The 15,615-nt window shown below is 37.8% G+C and overlaps 1 long non-coding RNA gene and 1 pseudogene across 1 annotated transcript; both read left to right on the top strand.

The window, feature by feature from the left end:
- Positions 1-15: 15 nt before the first annotated feature.
- On the top strand, positions 16-580 carry LOC145772776 (mitochondrial import inner membrane translocase subunit TIM14 pseudogene; annotated as a pseudogene).
- Positions 581-4,952: 4,372 nt separating this feature from the next.
- Positions 4,953-7,713, top strand: LOC145772817 (uncharacterized). The gene is made up of 3 exons (XR_014289335.1): positions 4,953-5,167; positions 6,163-6,355; positions 7,085-7,713. It is a non-coding gene; the product is annotated as an uncharacterized LOC145772817 (long non-coding RNA).
- Positions 7,714-15,615: the final 7,902 nt, after the last annotated feature.

Genomic DNA, 15,615 nt, shown 5'->3' with positions numbered 1-15,615 from the left:
CTTTATATTTTTGTGATGACATCCAGTATAATATTGTTTGGTTTGGGATTGGCTGGTTCTGCTACAGCATTTCGACTTCTTGCTCGGGCATCAACACCATGGGCTCGTCAAATAGAAAGAACAATGAAAGAAGTTTGGTCATTAGACTACAAATATTACAGAGGAGGATTTGACTCCAAGATGACAAAACGTGAAGCCGGGTTAATACTTGGAGTTGGCCCAAGTGCAAGCCAGAAGAAATATCGTGCAGCACACCGCAGAATTATGTTAATTAATCATCCAGATAAAGGTGGTTCCCCATATTTGGCTGCAAAAATTAATCAAGCCAAAGATCTTCTTGATGGAAATGTAAAATAATTTTGCATGTAATTATTATCCTAATTACAAAACAAATGCCTTTGCCTCAAGAATGAGAATACTTTATGGTGTTCAAGTCAATAACAGATAAACTTCAAAATATTGTCATCCTGTTGTTGCACTTGTCAACACTTTGGACACAATGGAATAATTGTGGTAATTCAATAAACGTTTTATGTATTTGAGCCTTTGTTATATATCAGTGTCGTTGCTAGAAAGAAAATATTAGGGGTTAAAAGCAACTGTTGGGGGAAAGGTGATTCAACATGAATTACAATAGTAGTATAAAAACGTTATAACAGTATCAAAACATACTTTGTATGGGTTAAGATATAAATGAGGGGAGGGGCGATTGCCCCTCCCCAATCCCCTCTGTGGCTACGTACTTGCTATATATTGGAAACTGCAGGGATCCTACAAGAATGCTTACTTTGCAAGTGCTGTGTTTATTTAACAAAACCGTTTGAAGTATTTATATGATATTTCGTTATTTTGTCTGTCCAACTTTGCCAGGCCATCATGTTCTTGTTGAAAACATAAAGCATCACTTGCATTGATAGCAGATAGGAGATACTTATAAAACATGGATATTTGAGTTTTTTGTGTAAGTATTTGAGTCAAACACTTTTTACTAAACCATTGTTTGCAAAATCGTTTTAATCACACAGCAACCAACCGTACATTACCAATTTATAACGTATAGATTCTACGTCTATAGAGTGCAAATTTATCAGACTTATGGAAGTTTATCAGACAGAATTTATCAATGTATGTGACAAACATGATTCAATTGATTCATGTCATGTTGTTGAAAAACAAACTGTACTGATAAATTGAATTTCGCTTTGAGCAACATAATCGTTGTTTATTTCACAAGTGTTGATACTAACGATCTGTTTTAGCCTGATGCTGCTAGTTCGCTGTGATAGCATCGGTTTCTCACAAGCTTTGGGAATACTGCTCCCGAGTCATAGCACAAACACACAGAGGTGGGCAGTAGCGCGCTACTTTTGTAGCAGCGCTACTTTTTTGGTAAAAGTAGCGGTAGCGGCGCTACTTTTTAGTTGGAGTAGCGGCGCTATTTTTTTCCAAATTAGCGGGAGAGGTGCTACTTTTTTTCAGTCGCACTCCCGCTACCCGCTACTTTTTAATTTAAATTGAAAAAAACTGCTTGTTTTTTTTGCAATACTGGCGTGGTCAACCAGCTATATAATCGGCTTGGTTGCAAAGTTGCGGTCTTTTCTAGCTGACGTCAACTTCTTCGGCGAATATCTCCGTGTGATGAAGAAGCCTATCTACCAGGCTTTAGACATTCTCCAGGGCGAGTCCAAGGCATTTTACGGAGTCTTGCTTCCAACCATCACAATTTGCGGGAAGAAGTTGACCGAGATTAGTGATCTTGTGACCTGTGAGGAGTTGAAAGTGAAAGTCCTTGAAGGGGTGAAGAAACGATTCAACAACATGAAATGCGTTATGGCATCATGTCTTCATCCCTCCTTCAAGACGTCGTGGCTACAATTTCTGCACTACGTAGTTTCCATGGATGATGCTGACGCACTGCGAGAAAAAGTCAAGACAGATGTAATTCGATGTTGCGGGAGACATCAAGCCAGGTTGATACCGAGAAGAGTGACACCAACACCAGTCATGACTCCAAGGATGTATTTTTTGGAGTGTTTGCGCCATCCCGTGAAACGTCGGTGCAGAAGGAAGCGGCAATTGTGGACGCCTTTTTTTCGGACAAGAGCAAGTCCTTGAGCTTTTCGAATACCGAGTTAAAACATCTGTTCATTAAATACAACACCCCCATTCCTTCCAGTGCTGTGGTGGAGAGACTTTTCTCTGTTGGAAAAGATGTGCTTAAGCGAAAGCGGGCAGGACTTCGAGACTCTCATTTTGAAATGCTCGTGTTTTTGAAAGATGAGTAACAATAAATTTCCCTTAGAATGTGTTTTCTATAACGACGTTAAAATGACAGCGTAAACGAATGATAACATTCGTTTTCAAGGTCATTTTTGCGTCACTACGGACTTGAGTGTTTCCTAGTGTCATTTTAGACAAAAGTAGCGGTAGCGCGCGCTACTTTGGCCCAAGTAGCGGTAGCGGGTAGCGCGCTACTTTTGTAAATTGGTAGTGGTAGCGCGCGCTCTTTTGGCCCAAGTAGCGGGTAGCGCGCTACTTTAAAAGTAGCGGGTGCCCACCTCTGCAAACACATTGCCGCTACTATTACAGCAAACTTACAGCATCAGGCTAAAACAGGTTGTTAGTATCTACATTTGTGAAGTAGCCTACTCCATGCGGATGTGTTCTAATCAATAAATAGGCTTGTAAAGTCACATATTAAATGGTTTATTATTTATTTGTATGCTGTAGATAGAAAACTATGTGCAATCGCATAACTTTTTCTTTTACATTGAATAATGTTTTGAAATTTACATGCCCGTGATTTTGGTAATCAAACTATCACTGTAGTCAGCGACGTACGCAGAAATTTTTAATATAAATAGGGTGGAAAATTTTTTTTGCATCATGCTTTGTAAAACTATGGTACCGGTAATCTAAGTTGGGCTGATAAAGAAAAATAGATGATTCGCATACGTTTTATTTTGAGCAATACAAAAGCAGCTTTATTTTATTTGTTACATCTCATTGCCCCAGCAAGTGTTTCTGCACCCTTTGTAGCCCACTTCACAGCCTACTCTTCTATGCATTCATGAGTTATCGAGACAAAAAAAACACAAGCTTCACACTGACTGTTTAATGCACTGACTCTTATATTTTATATATATGTATTTTTTGAATAAAATATTTTTCAGCAACGTTCATCATTAATTAAATTATTTTAGGATAAAGAAGAATATTAGAGGCTAAAAATGCTTTAGCTTACTAGTGACAGTTTAATTTCCCTCTATGAGTTAGATTAAAATATTAATGCAAACGAGTTTTTAACAAACTAAATTTGTAAAGGGGAGGATTTAGATTTGAATATCGACTAAAAGGGTCCACAGGATAAAAAGGTTGAGAACCCTGTTTTATGCTCACATAAATATGTTGAACCGAACAAGCTCAACATTTTCTTTTTACAAACTTTCGTATTTCTAGAAACTTGTTGTTATCCAGCTGCTGATAAAAAAGCAAGAGAAAAAGATGTTGCTCTCAGCTGTCGCGTCACGAAGAACTCAATCCGCAGCGATCGTTGAATTAGCTAGTAAGAAAATGAATGAACGCACGACTATATCACTTATGACTACTCTCTCAGGCAAAAATAATAGTCGATGTCGCTATTATGACGCAATAATGATCCTAACTTTTCCGCCTGGATTTGTGAAAATACGATCTTCATTAATTTTTCAAAAAATGCAAGTTCTATGGAAGAAAACATAAGCTACATTTTTACTGGTTGAATTTATTACAATTTTTATGGGTTTATTGAAATCAGCTTCAGTGAAATGGTTGGTGCTACATTTTTTTTAACTAGCTTGTCAATGCATGGAATTGTTGCTGAAAGAACTTTTAAACAAAATAGCCTACACTTTCAATGTCATTGGAAACGATAGCCTACTGACTAGGGCTACCATGTGTCCTCTTTTAAGAGGATTTGTCCTCTTTTTTGAAGAAAAATAAATTGTCCTCCGAGGACACCCAAAAATGCTCAAATGTCCTCTTTTTTACATTTTCAGTTTTCTTGCTCATATTTTCAACAGGATTTCATTGTTATGTGATTTTTTTGCGATTTTCAACCATTTCTGTACCAATAGCCTACAATATTCTGATTTATAGATTTTCAAAAAAACATTGACGTAATATTTGATCTGCTGTTCTAAACCATCTTAGACGTTCATTGAAACATAGGCTACTACATTGCTTTGCGATTGTCTTAAAAGCCAAATAATGGTCAGCGATGAATACGAGTGGAACTGCAAATCCACTTTTGAGGAAATTTCCTCATTTGAGGACAGTGGCGGCTCGTCTATAGAAACTGCAGAACTGCAGCACCCCCTGCACATTTCCGAATTTATTTTTTTTATTAATTTTACGTTTTTTTTATTTTCTCTTTAGATCCTACCAACTAGAAGTTTCATAATTTCTAAATTTTAAAAATTATTATGATTTTTCAAGTTTTATATTTGGAAGCTCTGAACTGCAAGCTCTGCAGTTGCGATCTTATAAAAAAAGAACAAACAGGAATGGTGACGTCATATTTGGCTGAGGTTGCTTTAAAACTGCACAATTCCGAACTGCAAATTTTGCAGTTGTCTGTCAGGCTAGTTATTGTTGCAAGTACACTTCATCGTTTTCAAGCATAATGTTAGGTGGCTGCGACTGATGCTGTTACATTGTTAGACTAATGTGCTTTGCTTTCTGCACTAAAAGATAAAGCTTAGACTAGGTTATCATTATCGTTCTTACTTAATTAAATTTAAGCTAGGTTCATTGTTTATTTGTGATAATAAGTTAAGGTCAAAAATGTAGGGGTGTAACTGTAAGAACAACGCAACTTCTTAATTGGCTAGATTTTTTATCAGCATTTTGCTGAGCAGGGTCTGCCATATTTACATTAATTCCACATCGCATTGTTATTTTCAGGCTGTGTGTTGATAGTTTATAAGTGCTAGTCTACTTGTGCAGCAAGTTGTAGACTGGTAGAAGGATAGGTTATGACATGGGAGGCTGCAACGTGGTGCTGTCAATGTGAACTTTCATATACGAACAGTTAATAAAGTTCATGAACAATTGGAACCCTTAAAATTCTGCCTTGATGAAATACAGTCTATATCAACCACTGATCATACCATTTCAGAAGCAACAGGTATTTTGCATTAACTTACCAACGAAAAATAATTGCTCTGTTGGTTGCAGCTGTTTCATCAAATAATGCCTCATGTTGAAGTGATTTTCAACCAAATGCAATCTTGAGATATTGATGTGTTGAAAGTACATGAATATATAAGCAATTTCAAAAGTGCAATTTCTGTGATAAGAAACTCAAAAGTACTGTAGGCTACTGTGAGAATTCTTCAAAAACACTTATGGCTGAAGCGAAGGAGGTGTGTGACTGCATATGCGTTGACATAATGGCTAGATATTCCTTCACCAAACAATTAGTAGCTGCAAAATTGTTCAACAAGAGAAGCTTCAATAGCTTTAAGAATAAACTGCCCATACATGAGGTGGCAGTAACTGTTGAAGCATATTCCATCATCATCATAGAAAAAGAAAAGTTTGAAACTGAACTTGCAGTATTCTGCAGCAGGTCGGACATGCATGAATATTCCGCGTTATTTGAATTGTTGACATTTATTCAGAAAAGTAATTTAAATGATGCTCTCAGTGAAATTTCCAAACTGTTAAAATTCCCCCTGACCTTTCCTATGACCACAGCAGAGCCTGAACGCTGCTTTTCAACATTAAAAAGAATCAAAACTTTTCTGAGGAGTACCATCAATCAAGAAAGGCTCTAATCACTAAATGCTCTTGCCGTCATTTCAACGGAGAAATTTTTTTTCATCTCCCAGACATTAACGACAAAATCATTTACCTTTTTGCTCAAAAGAAAACAAGAAGAATGGATTTTGTCTATAAATAAGCTTGGTTCCAGTTGATATGGAGCAGTTTATTTGTAAGAAACTAATGTTTTGTAGTTTATCTCACTGTTTACCTAAGTTGTATCCACCCTAGTTATAGTACATGTGCAGCATCCACTGTAGGAACTTTGTGTCTTTTGTTTATTTGTTATTCATAGTGATGAAATAACCCATCATAATAAAATTTGTCAGACAATCCACAAGAAATCTTGTATTTCAGCAAAAGAAAAACTTTGCTGGATCATCCATGGCCTTGACTGAGTAACTCACTACTTAGCGGAGAGTTCAGCTCGTCAATGATGCAAAACACCAATTTGGGAAAAGAAATGTCTGGACAATCAATGGCAACAGTTTTGTATTTATTTATTCACAGACACACATAATCAAATCTTCAGAAGACATCCTAAAGTTAAGTATGTACTGATTAATTAATCTTTTAATGTTTCACGTTAGGTCTATTAATAGCCTATCTAATTTGTTAAAACTGGTAACTATTTACAAAACAGTGCTTTATGTACATTATATATATGATACTGCAAATAATTTTAACCAGTGTATATTGTATAATATAGGCTAGATTGTCACTCTCATGTTGGACACTTCCTTGTTACTTGTAAATTAGGAGAAAAAGTCTGCTTTGAATTCATCGTATTTTTTGCCCCAACAATGATAGTTGTAGCAAGATCCCGATATCAATTGAGCATTTGTGTTCAAACTGGAAAATGGTGTTTTCGTGTTTAAATTTCACAACAGTTTACTACCAGATTGCTTCTCCAACCGTTTTAAATATGTCAAAGAGGTTCACAGCCTGTGTACAAGAAACCATGATAATGATTCTCTAAACATTCCATACTTCTCAAAAACGCTTGTAACTCAGCATTCAATAGAATTCACAGGTGCAAAAACATGGAACGAATTTCCTTCTTCAATTAGAAAGAGTGATACAAAGTCACTTTTTGTCCACAAACTAAAGCAATGTTCATTTAAGCAAACAAAACGGATCGGATACACAATAGAAAGACAACGTAGAAAGGCTGTTTTTGCATTCTTATGAAGATTCCAGTTGAAATCCGAAATACTTTACAAAATATTAGGCCTACCTAACAATAATGTTGACTGCTTGTGCTGTACTTTGTTTGTAGATATTAACAGCAAACGTAACACTCCATAACTAAACACGACACCAAAGGAGACGAGAGCTTCATCAACACCATCAGGACATCATCATCTACCAGCTCACCCATTCCATCACCCACCAGGACAAGAAGTAATAAATTAAACTGGATCTCAAACCTCAATCGTCGTAGGCTACTGTGTGGTGTGCAGTTTGACCATAGAAAGAGCTCAATATCTGCTCTCCTGGGCCATATCGAAACGAGCTTTTGCCTGAGGATGGGTTTCTTTTATGTCCGGTTTTCTTTCTCCATCTTATTATTATTATGATTACGGCTGAGTGCTCATCCACATCAATATTGGAACTGACAAATTCAATCCACAACACTTTTCATTAGGATGTCATTCATTACTACATTTGTGCTTGTTTATGTTTTATTGTTTACTGTTTGTTTTTTGGGTTTTGTGGCCGTGCTAACTAGACATAGCCTACTACATGATTTTCTATTCAGGCACGTTTTAAACCTTTCAAGGTTTTGCCACCTTTTCCCATTCATAAACGTGCTGGTAGGCCTATAGGCTATCGAGATATTGTAGTTAGTAGTATCTTTTTGGTCTCGGATGCGTTAATGACAAAAAATAAAATGATTTACTGATATTCATGGTATGAGCAAAATGTTCTTATCTATTACTCCAGATTTCCTATTTTGCACCAACCTTTAAGAAAAAGCAATTTTTTTATTTCAAAGTTCTAAAAGTCCACATTTTCAACTGCTCAAAATTTTTATTTTTTGTCCTGAAAACACCAGGAATGGCATTTTAGAGCATATAAAAGTGCAAATTTTTCTGGGGGGGCATGCCCCCAGACCCACCTAGGAGGTTCGCGTCTACGGCGCTCGTCTGTTCCTGTTACATTATGATGTCATACTTGCCATCTCAATTTGCAGCACCCCCATCACCAAAGGCCACGAGCCGCCACTGTTTGAGGAGATCTGATCAACCAATTTATGAAAATGAAAAATTGGACAAATTAAAAAATAAGAAAATAAAAAATGGAATAAATCACAAAGAAATGAAACATTAAAAAACGCAAAAACTTGCAAAAGAGTTTGACATATTTACATTTTAAAGGTTCTCACACTTTTACAATAAACTATTATTTTACCCAGATCTATTTTGTATTGATTCAGCGCTTGTAAACGTTGCTGATTACCAACTTAATAGTTTGGCTAATTTGTCAAATCGAATCGAAAAAATATAAATCGAATCGAAATCGAATCGAAAAAATTCAAATCGAATCGAAAAAATAATCCAAAGTGCACTATGCATGACATACATACAGCCTACTTTAAAATAAATCGTGGCATGGGTAGGCTAGCTACTTATAAGTAGGCCTACAACTTATGTGAGTGCAAAATTAATGTAGAATGACTTTAATCTATGATGTAGCCACAATGGTAGGTCTACAAGGAAAGAAACAGCCTTTTAGTTGAATCTGTCCTTAGCATCTCATTAATAGCTGTATACAACTTCAATTATATTTCGTGCAAGTAATTTTATGATTTCGAGCTGATCCGTTTTTTCTGAAAAAAATTAAGGCATGGCTATGATGGCTACCTGAAGACACTGCCTGATTTGTCACATCACATTTTCATTTTGTCACACAAATCTAACAAATCGGCTTTCGAGAAACAAACAAAGTTGTCTGTTTTTTTGTTGTAACTTTTGCTGCATAGCCTACGTCTATAATTATCAAAAAGGATGTAAAAAATTCTTTATACGTAACATTCTACTTGTATTTTACTCGCTGGCGAAACGTGTCCTCTTTTTAGGCGATAAAAATATGGTAGGCCTACTACTGACAAATCCGTATTTGACATAAGATTCCAAATACGGTAGCCTATATACAGTGCTGTGTTAAGCCCTTGGTGGGCCCCGGGGCCAAAATAATTTTGGGCCCCTTATCGGCAAGCAGACTTATGATAATATAGTGTGTATGTTAACTGCACTGATATGGAAAGGTGGTTCACTTCACTAGACTTTCTCACCAGTTGAGAAAACAATACAAATGTAAATAAGAGCAAACACAGGTCTATCAAGTCATAGCTACACCTTTGCTTGCAATGAAAGCCAAAAGTGTTAACGATTTCTAAACATACTGGCAACGGTCATGAAGCGTAGGGGTCATTCAACCCAGATCTTATATCAGTATATATCACACAGTAGAAGTTAACATAAAAAGTTGACATGCTTATCACATTGAGTTCATACAATTTTTTATATCGGACAAGAATTGACAAAATTATGAGAATTTTAAATTGGTTAGTTACATTTGAAAGCAATTTTTTCCAAAAATTACAATTGGCATCTGAAATTTCACTAACCTATTATTTTTAAATGTATGATATAGCCATAACATAGCAAAACAGTTTAGAAGTGCAAAAAATAAAGTGAATTCACAAATGCTTTAACAAACAACATTTTAACACTTTCACCAAGTGGTAATTATATTTTGCCTTATAGGATCACTGGGGTGGAGGCTGACTTGGTGACCTCATAAGGTCTTTCGCTTCCTTCCTCTCTCACTTTTATGTAATGTACCAGTGCATTTGGTGTAATATTTTGTGAAAAAACATAAACCAGTGATTGATTGATTAAACCACTCACCATTACAATACTTTCAAAAAGCTACCCAAGTACCCATTCCAAATGCTAACATGAAAAGTCAAGTGTACTCAAATGTGCATAATCAGGAACTTTAGTATGATAAAAACAGTTGTTACCAATCTAGTGATATACTTTCAATTCACAACAGAACAGTGGTAATTTATAACAGCACAGAATGGCGTACATGGTTTATTAACTAGGTCTACTCACACAAGATACACTACGCCAGCAGGGGTCCGCAAATACTTTTTGGCGCGACCCAAAAAACAATCGTTCGAAATCTTCCCGACCCAAATGTTTCGGAAGTATGTAATTTAGCGCAAAAAATTTTGCAGATTAATATCAATTTCAATACGGTCGTCCGCGCTTATTAAGCCCACATCGGGATCGGAAGATTTTGGCTTATTAAGCGGGGGACAATTTTCTACCACTCCTACACCTTCAGTAATTCCGAAACGGACCAAATTGGTCTTAATAAGCGGGTGGACATATTAACCGTGGGCGTCGTCGTCGACGTACAGGCCTCTGGGGCCGAGGGTCTGCTCTATCCTTTTACTACCCCAGACTCACAATGTTCCCGGACTACACTGGAAGGCTGCTAGAGGGCAGCCAGTCTTTGATTTCATGATCCATGGCGCGTAGACCTTCCACTTCATTAGGTGGCTTGAAGATGGTACAGTCATTCATGATGTGGTCTGCGGTCTGTTCCTCGGCATCACATTCACAGGAAGAGGCCATTCCCCATTGGTGCATGGTTGAGCGGAAAAGCCCGACGCCCATATGAAGACGGTTGAGGCGAACCCATGCCTGTCAGGCCAATGGGGCATGTGTCGCGTCGGGGATGAACACATGGAGTCTGGTGGTACTTTTTCATCAGCTTCGTTGATCAGAAGTTGAGCGGCTGGCACAAATGGGTGTCTTGATGATTTCAGTCGACGGGGGTGCTCGTTTGGGAGAGCAGAGATCTTCTGGTGAAGATAGTTAGGCTCTAGTGCCCGTCGGCCGAGAGACAGAGTGGATTCTTTGCGACGAAGCTCAAAAGATTGGATGCCAGCGAGAATGGGGATATTGTCCAATGGTATGGGACGCAGGCATCCGGTCACTGTGCGAAGGGCGCTTTTTATGACAGTGTCGGTGTTGTGGCAGTGAGCACTGCAGCACCAAACAGGTGCACAGTACTCTACTGAAGAGTAGACAAGGGCTAAGGCTGCTATAGCGTCAGCCCTCTCCCCCCCTATAGCTGAAGCCTTAAACGGGATGTCAGTTTTTGCGCACTGACACCAAATGGTGGTGGTATGTGAGCGATCTGTCCACTGTCACCCCAAGATATTTTAGTTTGAACAGAAGGACAAAGGTTTTTCATTGTTCTGAACATGTAGCTCACGATCAGATTCCCGATTGTAGAGGTGGAAAGCTGCTGCCAAAGTTTTTGTTTAGCTGACTTTCAGTCGCCAGTTTTGGAGATAAGCTGAGAGAGTTTTCATGCCCTGGCTCAAGGTATCTTCCAGGCTTTATAACCGTGGACTTAACGACTGTACTACAATCGAAAGTATATATTTTCTTGTACCAAATTGTACGAAACTCAGCACATCAATGACTATATGATTATATTTATTTTTGCCGTACAAGTTATATTTATAATAAGTTTAAACCGTTTTGCGACCCACTGTGGATGGTCTCGCGACCCAAATTTGGGTCGCGACCCACTATTTGCGGACCCCTGCACTACGGTATTATTAGAAACCTGTTGTTAACTTGTTAATCATGCTATATTTCACTAAAACATTTTTTTTATTAATTGCTTTATTTTTGGAACATTGTGGTTGTTGAATTAAGAAGCACAATTATTATGAGCAGCAGTTGCTGTAATCTAACTGTTGAATTAACTTTACTACGTGTATATAATTATTTTTTTCATATGCAAACACCATTGGTCATGCTAAAAACAGCTGTTATTGGAATGGTGCATGGGCATGAATGCTGACTTATGTAGATGAAGTTTAATAACTTTATCACATTTTGCAACTACTTCACAGGAATCACAGCATACATAAGAAAATTACTATGAACTTTAACAAAACGGAGCAATATTTACAGTGCAACACTAGTTAAGAGGTTTCTAGGTAAGGTCCAACAGCTTCATTATTCACTGACAACTTTGCAGTACTCAGAAAGCCTTCATAGGTTACTGGTGCTTAATGAAATGTTGTAATGCTTACTGCACAATAACTACTACCTAGTTAAACTTTTATAACTTCATAAACAACCATCAACCCAGCAGTGTACAGAACACAGCAGAAATATAATTTATAGTAAACACAGGTCTATCAAGTTATACCTTCATCTTTGCTTAGAATGAAAGAAATGAAATATAAAGCAGTACGGTAACGATTTGAAATCACAAACAAAATCCTGGCAACTGTCATAAAATACTTATTATACTGGTATCTAAATGTATGCTGGTTACACTTGCCGATAGCTACCTCAGTAAAGTCAGGGATATTTATAATTACAGGATTGTAAATGCTAAAAATGAAATGCTAATTAATCTATGGGAAATGCTATTTTGTTTACTGTTTACAATTTTTTAGCAGTAAACAAAATATGACTGCAGAAATGGAATAGGCTACAAATAAGACAAACATTTTTATGGCCTAGCCTACATCTAAAGGCAGGTGAATTGATTATTACACTACTCAATTTCCGCTGTCCGCTTATTACTTGCTGACCTTTGAGGTCAGTTTTTGAATTGTTTGCCTTACTTTTGGTGGTTGTTCTTCAGCTTGTGGCCTGCTGGTCACTTTATCTGGTTCTTACCACAGCAATTAAAGACATGGGTAAAGATCGCATTAAATGCTTCATGGTTTCTGGTACATTCAAGGTTTAACATTTGGCTCAACATAACTTTTGAAAAACAAAACTATGCAAAGAGCTTTGAGAAAAACATTCCCTTGTTTGGAACATCTGCAAAACTTTTGCAGCACGTCTGCACCATTGGTAATCATAGTAAACGAATGTACTTCAATGGCAATAATGGCAAAGCAAAGTTTGCTTGGTTCTGACAAACCTCCATGTTCAGCCATTTCAAAGAATTGCTCTTTGAGAGTTTTGTTTGTAAATCTGAAATGTTCAAAGCAAGAATGTCGCTAGTTCAAACAAGACATCTTCTTTATGAAATGCTGAATGAAATCCTGGTACATAGCAATGTTACACCATTCTAGAACTAGACTACCAGTTGTAAACCAGTAACATTCACTTTGAAGTTAAGCTTAAGAAAACAAAACACCCTGTAAAACCAAAACGTTAAGCTAAAAGTGCAACAGCCTTAATGCAGCTTATGACACTTCAAAAAAGACTTTTACCTTGCAAGTTATACCAGTAGATGTAGAAAAATACTTTATTGTTAAAAGGGATATCAATAGACCAACCAAACTTTCAGCTAGTCCGGTATGGGAACGTTCAAATATTACGTAACGCTTTTTTTCCGAATTTTTGACCCCCCTCCCCCATGTAACGCCAACGTAACACTTTTTTCAATCCCCCCCTCCCCCATGTAACGCTTTTTCACTACGAATTCAGCACAAAAAACTATCATTCCGTACTCGAAAGCGTTATGTAACGTTTTGCTTGAACCCCCTCCCCCCCGATGTGACGCTAACGTAACGCTTTGCATAAACCCCCCCTCCCCCTAGAAGGCGTTACGTAATATTTGAACGTTCCCTATTACAAAAAGTATTTTATGTGTCTTGTTTAGTTATTGGCAGACTTCAAAATCAATCGTACCTCACTCTTAAAGTTAATGCTAAAGAGAAGCTAACTTACAAAACATGAACGCTTTCACCTTACCCGGTATGCTAAAGAAAGGTTTCAATCTATGCTTTTGCAAAATTTAGACATGGATGGGGATTGCAATGGCTGGCATTGCAATGGCTGGCATGGCTGGCATTGCAATAAAGTTATGCAAATGTCTTACATAATTTTCCCATTTATGACAATCAATTTAAAATGAGCTGTCTACTTCGTGGTTTAACAGTAGCTTACAAAGTATGGTGATCCTACCAGTGTATAAAGTGGTTTCAGTTCAACAGTTGCCAATTCCAAAGTTCTACCACAAAATACGAAAAAATAAACAACCAAAATAATTAAAACACATTTATCTTAAACACACCTTTGTGGGAATTGGGCCCGTCTTGACTTCAAGTATTCAATTGCAACCAACCTGTTTTATTTCAAATACAGGTAATTTTACTAATGTTGTCATATTTTAACTTTTCTTTAAGATAATGTGGTGTTTTTAGAGATGTTTTGGTATAAGGGCCCAGCATCTCATTGGTAAAGGTAAAGGTGAGTCCCATACTTGAATCCAAGCATTGGGGGATGAGAAGATAAGGTTCTCATTATACTAAGCCATCGGCACTAACGAGAGTAGGGTGGCCAGTTCCTTTCTCTCGGCCGCCTTTACTTCAGCAATTACGCCCACCCAATTTATTACACCCTGGGTAGAGGTGAGCGGTGTTTGTCAACAACCAGCATAAGCCGGGAATCGAACCAGGATTGCGTGATTGGAAAGCGAGCGCCTTACCCGCTGCGCCATCCCACCGCCACCGCCAATCTCATTGGTACCGGGCCTAAATTATCTTCTTAATGGACAAGTAGGCTACACGCAGTAAACTTTAACAACTAAAAAACACATTGTTACTGAAACGCAAAAGTCTATTACCTGTGGGCCCCCTGAAATTCTATCACAAAATAACTACAACACATTTATTTTAAACACACCTTTGTGGGAATTGGGCCCTTCTTGATTTCAAGTATTCAATTGCAACCAACCTGTTTTGTTTCAAATACAAATGATTTTACTAATGTTGTCGCAGCCTATTTTAACTTTGATTCAAGATAATATGGTGATTTTTGAGATATTTTGGTACAAGGGCCCAGGCCCGGCATCTCATTGGTATCGGACCTAAATTATCTTCTCAATGGAAGTACACGCAGTAAACTTTAGCAGCTAAAAAACATGACACTGACGCGCAAAAGTCTATTACTTGTGGGCCCCTTGAGATGGTGGGCCCGGGGGCCGGGCCCCCCTTGCCCCCCCCCCCACTTGACACAGCACTGCCTATATAACCTTGTTTTTTTGCCATAAAGTGGTTATTGGTTAACTTTAGTTTCCACAAAGCCCTGATAGCTCAGGTGGTTAGCGCGTAACCTCATAAACGAAGAAGCGTCAAAATATAGTGACGCTGCTACTACGACAGTTTATCGAACGACTATTGATCGAACGACAGTTTATCGAAATGACAGTTTATCGAACGACTGTTTATCGAAACGACTGTTTACCGAATGACAGTTAATCGAAAACCTATCCCCTGAGTATTCCATTGCATATGTGCTTCGTCGTTCGATAAACTGTCGTTTCGATAAACAGTCGGTCGATGACTGTCGTTTCGATAAACAGTCGGTTCGATGAACTGTCGTTTCGGTGAATTGTCGTTAGATAAACTGTCTTTCGATAAATTGTCGCGTCACGAGTGACGCTGGTTTGACTCTTGGGGTGTGCACTGGCGCAAGCAACGCATTGTGAGAATTGCTCTCCATTCAGCGGCATCTAATGGATGGAATAATTTTCCAGCAAGAACACTTCAACAATCGGAAAACTTTACTTTGCCAATCTTGGTAATCGGCCCTGCGTCAAAAGCCTCTGCAATTATGCGAAACTACCAGGAATAATCAAACGTAACCTATCACGGCTTTGTCAGTCCGAGGATAAAGATTCAAAACCAACGTACAAGAAGTAGGTGAAAAACATCGAATGCTTTTTTTTTAAAGCCTTTTGCAACGTCTAAAGGCTACATTAGAATAACCTCAGGTCGAAGAATGATCGATAAAAACA

Source organism: Aplidium turbinatum, chromosome 6 (genome assembly GCF_918807975.1).
Source record: "Aplidium turbinatum chromosome 6, kaAplTurb1.1, whole genome shotgun sequence".
Lineage (NCBI taxonomy): Eukaryota > Metazoa > Chordata > Ascidiacea > Aplousobranchia > Polyclinidae > Aplidium > Aplidium turbinatum.
Note: the sequence above shows the minus strand (reverse complement) of the source record. Positions and strands in the feature narration are given on the sequence as shown.